Here is an 11,728-nt window from a genome sequence, read left to right as displayed (position 1 = left end):
CAGCTACCTCATTGCGCCTCTTTTTTTCTTTGCGTCATGTGCTGTTTGGGGAGGGTTTTTTGGAAGGGACATCCTGCGTGACACTGCAGTGCCACTCCTAGATGGGCCCGGTGTTTGTGTCGGCCACTAGGGTCGCTAATCTTACTCACACAGCTACCTCATTGCGCCTCTTTTTTTCTTTGCGTCATGTGCTGTTTGGGGAGGGTTTTTTGGAAGGGACATCCTGCGTGACACTGCAGTGCCACTCCTAGATGGGCCCGGTGTTTGTGTCGGCCACTAGGGTCGCTTATCTTACTCACACAGCGACCTCCGTGCAAATTTTAGGACTAAAAATAATATTGTGAGGTGTGAGGTATTCAGAATAGACTGAAAATGAGTGTAAATTATGGTTTTTGAGGTTAATAATACTTTGGGATCAAAATGACCCCCAAATTCTATGATTTAAGCTGTTTTTTAGTGTTTTTTGAAAAAAACACCCGAATCCAAAACACACCCGAATCCGACAAAAAAAATTCGGTGAGGTTTTGCCAAAACGCGTTCGAACCCAAAACACGGCCGCGGAACCGAACCCAAAACCAAAACACAAAACCCGAAAAATTTCAGGCGCTCATCTCTAATTATAATATGGGGTATTTATATCATAACCCTACCAGTTTCCCTTGCCCTCCAGATTTTAAGTCATCTATAAACATCACATGTCGCTCAGCATACCCATACATTATCTTTATCATAGATGATCTCTGTTCATATTTAGATTAATATTGATATATGTCTTAATTTATTAATCGCAATCATCATTGGGAAGTAGAATACACGCAACTACTATTGAGAACCCGAGGAATGTTGTGAAAAAACAAAGCTATCATCCACTTCACAAGTGTCTGAGCATGCAAATCCTGAATAGTACAGCTGCATACATCTACGTTATTAAAACACTTAGGTTTTTTCCCCCCAGTATATTTACTAATATTTTTTCCTATTACAAAATCGCGAGTAATATTGATACTTATTATGTTTATTTTGTACATTTTATATATGTCACGTTTTTTTATTTTTATAATATAAAGGAATAGAGGACGTTTTTAGTATAGTACTACGATCCCAGGAAGGTGGAACGCACACATCCGGGATCTCGCACCTGTGGAACGCAAAGGGGAGGAAGTGCGTCATCTACACTTCCTGTGTGCGTCGCGCTAACCCGGAACATGCGTTCTACACACGCTGGTTTTGTGCATATACTTTGAGGATAGAGCCAGGAAGGAAATCTGATTGGCTATTTTAATCGGTTGCTATGACAACCCGTATTTATGAGATATCAATGGATTTATACTGTTTTTATGGTTTTAATTCTGTACATTTTATACCAGTTTGATAACGTCTTGCAATTACTATATATAGAGGCAACTATTATGTTTTTAATTAAGAGAGTACCTGTAGTTCCTCCACTATATAATTAAAAGGGGTGGGATCTAACAGAGAATAAATAGATTGCTCTGGGATCCTACCACCACTATCACACTGAGGAAGACCAGCGTAGTCGAAACGCGTTGGTGGCATGCTTTTTGTGAGAACTTGGTGACCTTTGTTTTGGCGGCTCCCAGCAGATTTGGTAAGAACATTTGGGCCCTCTATATGTTTCTTGCCCGTCATTGGGATCATTACAACTGCCGAGACAAGGTGACCCAGGTTCCCATCTTTTTTGTATATATTTTTATTCATGTTTGTGGAATAAAATCCGTTTGTTGTATTACAAGTATGGCTTTTGGTGGAGAATTACTACAGTTATATTTTGAAAGAAACCGCTACGTGAACATACCCCGCATTCTTCAAGTAAGCCCACGTGTAAGCGTGTTATGTCAAGAGTTATTGAGAAACTATATTATTTTATAGTTCGAAAGATACCTTTACGTGTGTCCATTCATCTAGCTATATGTAAGCTTAAAAAGTGAGCATCTTGTATTTGTGATCTCTCACATTTTTCGGGTGGTCCCATAACGTGATAAAAAGACACAGAGTAAAAGGGACTCATCTTTATTCCCTCATCTGTCATACCCCAAAGATAAGGTTTACGAGAACCACTACACATTGGAGTTTGTTTTTTGTGTGTTTTCTTTCTCATGTTCCATATCTCGGAGAATAATCCTATAAATCAGGAATCCTTGGGAGCAAAGTTTTCCTTTAGAAGTTTGAAAGATACCTTTATAGGAGTCTACATATGTATGTTGAAGTAAGCAAGAAAGTGAGCATTTTGGTGTTTTTGACTGATACACTTTCCGGGTGGTCCCAGAATATCATATAAAGACACGAAGGAGGGGAGATTATATATCCCGCATTCCCGTTGTATAACTTCTGTTATGTCTTAAAGAACTACTACACATTGGAAATTTCTTTCTGTTTCCTTCCTTTATGTACCATCTAATTGGAGAAAATTCCACGAGACATCTGTCAGAGACTTTGAGATTTTCTGGAAACAAACTGGTCTTAACATCTGTCAGAGACTTTGAGATTTTCTGGAAACAAACTGGTCTTGAAACTCTATATATTCATTGAATCTAGTGTTTAAGCGTATTTTGTATATAATTTTTGTACTGTAGTATTGTTTGATTTCCGGTTGATAACTCCGGAACATATACATATTTGCAGCTGTAACACTTCCAGCGCAGGGAAGTATAACCTTTTTTTCAGCTCAGTATGTGTCAGTCATTTACCTGGGGATGAGATGGTGCCAGGATGCACTATGGGACAGTGGCGTGCGGTGAGGTCAGTGGCTGGTGAGGCACTGCAGCCATAATGTCCGCCGAATCCTGCCAATGACCCCTACCACCGCCAAGCCTATGCCCGCTACTGCCCCTGAGCCGATGCCTGCTGCCACCGCCAGTGGCTTACAAACTCGCCCACTATCAACTGACCCAGCCCTCCGCCACTAATTTGCATCTCAGTCCGATGCCGCCAATTCCCGCTGCCTGCCTGCTCATCATACTTGTGATATATTGTACATTTTTATAGAAAAAATTATAATAGTTAGTGTTTGGGACTGGGGAAGGGAGTGGGAGGAGGACATGAATGCAATTTTGTTGTCCAGGGCTTCCATTAACTTAATAGCACCGTGGATGTGGCGCCATTAAGTTAATGGATGTCCTGGACAACAAAATAGCCAGCAGAGGGTGACGCCAGAGAGAGGGTGACAGCAGTGGGTGACAGGGAGTGGGTGTCGCCAGGGAGAATGTGACAGCTCAGGCATAAAAATAAATCATTAACACTCTTCAGGTCATGGGGGTCACACTGAAAAGCTTGCTACAGAGAAAGATCAGTGATGGAGAAGAGAGTCAAACAAACTCAGGAGGTCAACAGTCTAAGCTGGTATTAAAATGCAAGCTCTGCAGGCATCAGCCACCACACTGCTACTGTTGTGCAAGGTAGCATGAGAATGGGTCACCTTGGTGCATACACTGACTGAGTCCGGGTGGAGGTTGCTGCTTCAATCACAACAGCCCTAAACCTCTGATACAGGCCAAGAAGGAGCCCTGGACGTAATTTTGCGGTGCGAGCAGTGATGCTATCACACTGTCACACTGCACCGAGATGAGAGGAGAAAAAACAACACAGTGCCAGGGGTGGCAGCAGCAGGAGCTGGGGGCAGGTGAGGAGTGGAGTGGAGTGGGGATGGGATGTGAGGAGAACTGAGGAGCTGAGAGGTGATGACGGCAGCCTGCATCGGCAGGTGAGGAGGATCAGGCTCTGACCGGACCAAAATTGCCGCTGCAACCCGGACCAGTGGCAAACGCAGGATTTAGCGAGGGGGGTTTCCGTGGGTGTGTATGTATATGTGCATGCATGTGTAATATATATAGATAGATAGATAGATAGATAGATAGATAGATAGATAGATAGATAGATAGAACGGAGAAACAATGGCGGCACTCTGGAGACTTGATTAAAGATGTGTAGAAATAGTGCTGTTAATTCAACGTTTCGGGGTACAAGCCCCCATCTTCAGGATACACTAACCGTTACCCTCTCCTGTGACAGTGCCAGATCTCGGTCATGAGAAGGGGGCGGAGCTACACGAAACAGAGGGGGCGGAGCTACATGGGACCAAGCTGCTATATCTTCGGCCAGCCTGTGGTAGATAAGTTGGGGGAGAGTAAGTGTGTGTGTGTGTATTTATTTTGTATGGTTTTATAAATATATATAGATTTAATGTATTTTTTTTTCTTAATTTATTGTATTATTGTTTTTTTTAATTTTTTTGGGGGTGGAGTGCCTGCCTAATTTGCGAGTTTTGGGCCCCAGAATTTCTGATGGCGGCCCTGGCGGTGGGGTGTGGGGGCCTCTGCAGCCGGAGACTGGCATTGATGCCCCGGCAGGGGCGTGGGGGACTGTGCAGCCGGACACATTCAATGATGTCCTGGTGGGGAAGTGGGGTCCGCGGCTGCAGTGGGGAAAGTTATCACTTTCCGAAAAACTGTCTTCTCAAAAAGTACAGTTTTTCGGAAGTGATAATTTTCTCATGCTAGCATGATGAATTATGAAAAATTGTGGGAGAATGCATTGAGAATTGAAAACTAAAAATTCTCATTGCACAATTTTTTCATAATGAATATGTCCTGTCCCTGCTCGAAGAGGATAAAGGTTTCCTGCTACACACTCCATGCAGCGTCCCCTGTCCTCATTCTGCTATTCCCAGTCCAGGGATATCTGGGACGTGTCAGTGAGACGTGTCGGTGGGAGAGAGCGGAGGCCCACCTGCTGTACCTACTGCGGGCTGCCTGTCGGTAAGCAGGTTCATTGGGGGATGGGGAGCTGGATGTAGGCTGCGGAGTGAAATTTAGCACATGTATTTTCTTTGTGTGCAGCAGGTGTGTTCTATGTATGTTGTATATGGGATTCATGTTATTGTGTGCTATGGGTTACATTTGACACAAAATTGTGAGAGTGTCTCCATAGGCATAAAGTGCTTAAAGCCATCTGAGGACAACGTTAAATAATGTAGTGATAGACACGCCCAATGGGCTGTGCTAGACACGCCCCCTCTGGAGGTGCATACCCTAATAGAATTTTCTGCGCATGCCTATGATATTCTCCAAATAAATCACAGAATTCCAGGATCCGGCTTAAGGGGGTAATTCAGAGTTGATCGTAGCAGCAAATTTGTTATCAGTTGGGCAAAACCATGGTGGTCATTCCGAGTTGTTCGCTCGTTGCCGATTTTCGCTATGCTGCGATTTGTTGCTAAATGCGCATGCGCATGGTACGCAGCGCGCATGCGCTTAGTTATTTAACAAAAAACTTAGCAGTTTTGCTGTTGTTCGTGCGGCGCTTTTCAGTCGCACTGCTGATCAGTGAGTGATTGACAGGAAAGGGGCATTTCTGGGAGGTAACTGAGCGTTTTCTGGGAGTGTGCTAAAAAACGCAGGCGTGTCAGGGAAAAACGCGGGAGTGTCTGGAGAAACGGGGGAGTGGCTGGCCGAACGCAGGGCGTGTTTGTGACTTCAAACCAGGAACTAAACGGACCGAGCTGATCGCAATCTAGGAGTAGGTCTGGAGCTACTCAGAAACTGCAAGAAAATATTTAGTAGCAGTTCTGCTAATCTTTCGTTTGCTATTCTGCTAAGCTAAGATACACTTCCAGAGGGTGGCGGCCTAGCGTGTGCAATGCTGCTAAAAGCAGCTAGCGAGCGAACAACTCGGAATGAGGGCCCATGTGCACTGCAGGGGAGGCAGATATAACATGTGCAGAGAGAGTTAGATTTGGGTGGGGTGTGTTCAAACTGAAATCAAAATTGCAGTTTAAAAATAAAGCAGCCAGTATTTACCCTGCACAGAAACAAAATAACCCACCCAAATCTAACTCTCTCTGCACATGTTATATCTGCCACACCTGCAGTGCACATGGGGGGTCATTCCAAGTTGATTGCACGTAGCAACTTTTTGCTGCTTGTGCAGTCAACCTGACGCCGCCTATGGGGGAGTGTATTTTAGCATATCAGGGCTGCGATCGCTTGTGTAGCCCTGCTATCCAAAAAAAGTTTACTGCAAAACAAGACCAGGGTCAGACCTACTTACCCTGTGCGACAGATCCAGCGACGAAGGTCCCGGGATTGACATCAGACATCCGCCCTCCAAACGTCTGGACACGCCTGCGTTCGGATCTCCACGCCCAGAAAACGGTGAGTAGACGTCCCGGAACGCCTCCCCGCTGTCAATCTTCTTGCGATCGCGCTAGCGGTCACTTTCTTCTTTGTTCTAGCCACTGCCGGGCAACAGCGCGCGTGCGCATTGCACCCGCCACGTATTGCGCCTACCACGCATTGCACCCGCTGCGCATGCACAGTTCCGACCCGTTCGCACCGCAGCGAAGAACCGCTGCATGCAAACGGGTCGGAATGACCCCCATGGTTTTGCCCAACTGCTAACAAATTTGCTGCTGCGATCAACTCTGAATTACTCCCTAAGACTCCAGTAGTAGCATCAGGTAGTCAAAGCCAGAAGAACAGGTAAGAAAGGTCAGAACTCTCTGATAATTACCCTGGTTCTGATATTACAGTTTCACTATTATGTCCAAGAGTGCCGTCTTTTCTCTCTGTCTCTCACTACACTTGTATAGAATCATAATCTGGCTCTGATCCTGGGCAGCAGCACAGCCCTCATTACAGCCCTGTTTTATTATTCAGCGCAGCACAACCTACTTCTGAAAATTGTGAAGTCCATCATATCTCTGTCAGTAGCGGATCTTGCTACGGGCAAACAGGATTTTTGCCCGGGGCGCCGCCTTCCAAAGGGCGCCACCACTGTGGCAAGATCCGCTACTGGTGCCAGTGCTGTGCACGATGAAGTCATCGCGCACCCGCACTGCATTGTGGGAGCGGCACATAGACGCTAGAGATCATAATTGACAATAGATCCAAGGATCGTGCCGGTGTCCGGAGACGGAGGGCAGCAGCGGTCGGGAAGCAGGAGCAGGGATTAAGTATTAATATTTTTTTTTTGTAAGCGGCACAACTAGGGGGCACAACTCTACAGGAGGTACAGTACTGGGGGCACAACTGTACAGGGGGCACACCAGGGCCGCCATCAGGGGGGTGCTGAGGGCACAGCTGTCCCAGGCCCAGCCTCTCTGAAGAGAGAGGAGTGCCCGGGATGCTCATGCAGCCGCCTGCCCACCCGCTGTCATCCCCGCTGTTTTGCCGCTGTCCTCCAATCCACCAGTAGCTCTGTATTGAAAAACGTCTCTCCCAAAATGGCCGCAGCCACAGAGGAGACAGTTATTCAAGATACTTGAGGAGCCCTCTAGTATCTTTAATAACTGTCTCGTTTGAGGTGGCGGCCATTTTGAGAGGGACATTTTCAATACAGAGCTGCAAGAGGACGAAGGACAACAGCAGAACAGTGGGGACAGAGGCGGGCAGGCAGCAACATGAGCATCTTTGGCCCTCCAGACAGCGGCACATGTATGTATGCATGTGTATATAATATATACATATAAAAAAAAGAAAAATTAGGTGAGATCTTAAGGTGTCTGATGGCGAATTTAAAAACTTCAACTAAAATAAAAAAATAAATGTGCCTACCTTAAATACACAGACTTGAGGGGGTGGCTTTGTGTCTGCATAGAAATTTTTTTTTTATTATTTTTTGGAGTATATATTTATTTTTATTTAACTTTTATTTCGGGGGGCGGAAGGGGGGGGGGGGCTTCCTATTTTGTCAGTCCCGGGCCCCACAATTTCTGGTGGCAGCCCTGGGGCACACTACTGGGGGCACAAATCTACAGGGGGAATAGTACTGGGGGAACAACTACTGAGGGCACAGCTTCAGGGGGCATAACTGACCACGTCCCTTCTCCATGAAGCCATGCCCCTATTTTTTCACCCTGGGCGCCACAAGGTCTAGATCCAGCCCTGATCTCTATATGCATTATCTGTATGACATTGGTATACAGCACACGGCCCTATCTTTGCTGGGACTGCTGGTTACCAGATGACGGGAGGAGAAATTTCAAAACGTTGCAATTTCAATCATATTTTAGGTGATTCTTAATAAATATACCCCTTAGACTATGAGAAGATTAAAGTATGGCGTGGGACCACATCACCAATTTAGGACACGGGTTGGAAAAAAGACTACTGGGCTGAAGTTGTGGTTAGTATGTATTTCTGCTTTCATTTTTTGTTTTAATCAGTTTGTCAAACATCTTACTCGAAAGAGAAGAGGTTTCATTTCTTCCAAACACCTAAGCGCCCTCTGCTGGTAACAAAGTAGATGTCTTCCAAACACCTCAGTGCCCTCTGCTGGTAACAGAGTATATGTCTTCCAAACACCTCAGCGCCCTCTGCTGGTAACAGAGTATATGTCTTCCAAACACCTCAGCGCCCTCTGCTGGTAACAGAGTAGATGTCTTCTTTGGCCTTTAATTAAAATGTCACTTGTACATTAGTAGGATTCAGTATGATATCCCAGTTGTTGGGATGTCGGCGGTCACATGACCGACACCGACATCCTGACATTGAAGAACCCGACATCAGACATCCCCCCTTCCCCTACCCTAACCCTTCGGGGGGCGGCTACATGTGTGTCTAATACCCGGATTCTCTTAGACAAGCCTCTTAACAGAGAACTCCAGTGAATGACATTTTGCTGTGTAGAGACTGACGGGACTGCACTGAGAGTCTCCACAGCTTTATGCCATCCATGGTTGGTGCTACTATTATTATCTATTCATGTGGAGACAATAAGCTACTATTGTACAATTATATTGTCATCTTGTAAGCTAACAGTGACTCTGAGATCCATTAATAATATACAGCCTTCAAATTTTATATATGATATTTACTATTATTTTAACTGCTGATGCAGAGTTAGATTATTTTATAAAAATTTAAATATGTTGATCAATGAATCTTTCTTTTATTCTAACTAAATAAATAGTAACAAGTTCTAAATAGAGTGTTAAGTTTGTGCTACAGCCAGGGGCATAACTGGAACTTTTGGGCCCCATAGCAAAATCTTTAAAGCTTCCCCCTGCCCCCCTTTATCACTACAGTGCCCCTTATGTGAGCAGGAGAGAGAGAGATAGACACACACACACACACACACACACACACACACACACACACACACACACACACACACACACACACACACACACACACTCACAGGGGGTGTCGGGTGAGAGAGAGTGAGAGGAGCAAGAAAGAGAGTGAGAGAGGTCAGGGAGAGAGAGTTTCATGGAAACAGAAGGAATGAGAAAAAGAGAGACAGGAACGAGAGAGAGGGTGTCAGAGAGAGAGAGAGAGAGAACAGGGAGGAGGTAGAGAGAGGGAGGGAAGCGAGCAAGAGTGTCAGGGAGGGGCAGAGAAAGAGAGGGGAACAAAAGAGAGTGAGAGTGTCAGGGAGAGAAAGAGAGGGAGAGAGAGGGTGTCAGGAAGAGAGAGAGAGAGAATGTGTCAGGGAGACAGACAGTGTCATAAAGAGAGAGAGACAGTGTCAGAGAGGGAGAGAGTGATAGTGTCAGGGAGAGAGGGGGAGAGAGACAGTGTTGGAAGAGAGACAGTGTCAGAGAGAGATAAAGTGTCAGGGAGAGAGAGAGGCAGTGTCAGGGAGGGAGAGAGAGAAGGGGACATTATCATTGAGAGAGAGGAGACAGTGTCAGAAGGAGAGACAGTGTCAGGGAGGGACAGAGAGGGGGGGCAGTATCAAGGAGAGGGAGAGACAGTGTTAGATAAAGACTGTCAGGGAGAGAGAGGGAGAGAGCGACAGTGTCAGGGAGAGAGAAAGGGACAGTATCAGGGAGAGAGAGACAGTCTCATAGAGAGAGTGAGAGTGTGTCAGGGAGAGAGAAAGAGAGAGAGGAGCAAAGGAGAGAGTATCAGGGAGAGAGAGGGGGAGAAAGGAAGAGAGGGGGTGGAACAAGCAGGAGATACATTACCTGTCCCTCCTGAACACAGCAGAGGTCACTGATGGGGGTGGACACTTAACTAAATTAGTCCCCACCCCCTAAATACCCTCGAATTGTGTCACCGTTTGGCAGCCGGGAATTGGAGCTGGCCAGAAAGGACTCCAGAACCCCTCCCCCCCCCCCCCCCCCCCTCTACATCCTCCGCATAGCTGTAGCCTGCGCGGTAAGGGGTGCTTTAGGCTGCAGCAGCTGTTCTACGGAGGGTGAAGGGGGAGCTTTGGGCCTTCGAGGCAGCCGATGTCTGGGTGCAGGGGGAGCAGTGGGCCCTGTAAGTAGCTCAGGCCCCATAGGAGCTGCACCCTCGGTAGTTACGCCACTGGCTACAGCAGTGCCGCTGTGTTTTTTCTCACATGCAAAATAGGTTGGTGTAGTGGACACTGATGTGAACACCTCGGCTTGGCACTGCGCTGTGTATCGCTCGTGTAAATGCACCACAGAAAAATATGAATAATTTTTAAAATAGATTTGTTAGCTACTCTGAGGTGGTGCTCACACCTTGTTCTCCACTAACTGGCTATCTCTCATTGTCTCCTCTAGCCTTCAGCCCAGTCTAGCAGATCTCTTCCAGAAGACAATCCGCAGGACTAAATTTCAACATCTGTATATTTACAATTACAAAACAAAACCCCAAAGAACAGGATCGAGGTCAACACCGGAACATTTTGCTGGTTGCCACCAAATGGAATCAACTTTCCTTTGTCCGCTGGATAATATTTATATTTGAAGGAGATTATAAAAGACGTATGATTAGAGCCCAGCCAACATTATCCAAAGGTCATGTGCCTGAGCCAGAGGGGAAAAAAGTCAAACCATACGTTCGCTGCTTGATGTTCCTAGAGCAGAGATTCCGACTGTTACTGGGCCTCACTAAATTTATTACTGAGAATGATAAAATTCTGCTGAATGGCTGGAATTGCTCATTACTTGGTGCGTGGTCTGTTTTTCACAAACACTGACTTAAAGGTCACAGATCTGGCTCTCATATCTACAAGTGAATCACAGAGATGGAAAGTTTCTCCATGGAAAGGGTGCCAGTAGCCTAATGGAAAGAATGGAACTTGCTCTTAGTGCATATCAGTCATGCTACATGGTTGGGTAGATGAAGGCTTCTCTTTGTGGTTATCTGACGGTGGTCTTATGATCATCAATCAAAACCAGTATTAACCTGCATCCAATATACATATTTATATGTTTATATTCATTACAGTGCTGCAAGCATGATTGTAATAAATACATTCAGCTTCCATGATGACCTCAGTGGTTCTCCCAACATGATATCGTAGACCCAATAATTTTAATTTGTTATCCCCGCTATTTGAGGCAATAAGAAATGAATGGTCACCCAAATGTATTAAGATGCACCCACAGGGACAGAGGCTCTTTCTTTGGGAGCTGTGCACTCTACTGTGCATTTATGGTGAGGGATCCTATGAATAACCTCTCCCGGTAAGTCTTTCTGAAAGTAATGCATAGGCTACAATGCCAACCAATCAGCATTGAAGTAACATTTTTAATTTGCATACTATAAACTTATACAGAGCAGCTGACTGGTTGCTATGGGCAACTTCTCCACTGACTCACTTCTTCAGTCTTTTCACTGCTTCATGAATAGACCCCTAGAATCTAACAGATATTATTGGTCTCCGATGATACATAATGCCAAGCAGGTGGGCTGACCACTTTAATAGAAGCCACCATCATGTTGTTAATGGTTAGATGCTCATATTGGCTACAGCCTAGCGCTAGCCTCTTCCATTTCCAACTGCCCTA

General features: G+C 45.6%; 1 long non-coding RNA gene across 1 annotated transcript; it reads left to right on the top strand.

The window, feature by feature from the left end:
- Positions 1-4,034: 4,034 nt before the first annotated feature.
- Positions 4,035-11,162, top strand: LOC134936691 (uncharacterized). The gene is made up of 3 exons (XR_010180536.1): positions 4,035-4,144; positions 8,057-8,142; positions 10,496-11,162. It is a non-coding gene; the product is annotated as an uncharacterized LOC134936691 (long non-coding RNA).
- Positions 11,163-11,728: the final 566 nt, after the last annotated feature.

Source organism: Pseudophryne corroboree, chromosome 6 (genome assembly GCF_028390025.1).
Source record: "Pseudophryne corroboree isolate aPseCor3 chromosome 6, aPseCor3.hap2, whole genome shotgun sequence".
Lineage (NCBI taxonomy): Eukaryota > Metazoa > Chordata > Amphibia > Anura > Myobatrachidae > Pseudophryne > Pseudophryne corroboree.
The sequence above is the reverse complement of the archived record's forward strand: the minus strand, read 5'-3'. Positions and strand labels throughout refer to the sequence as shown.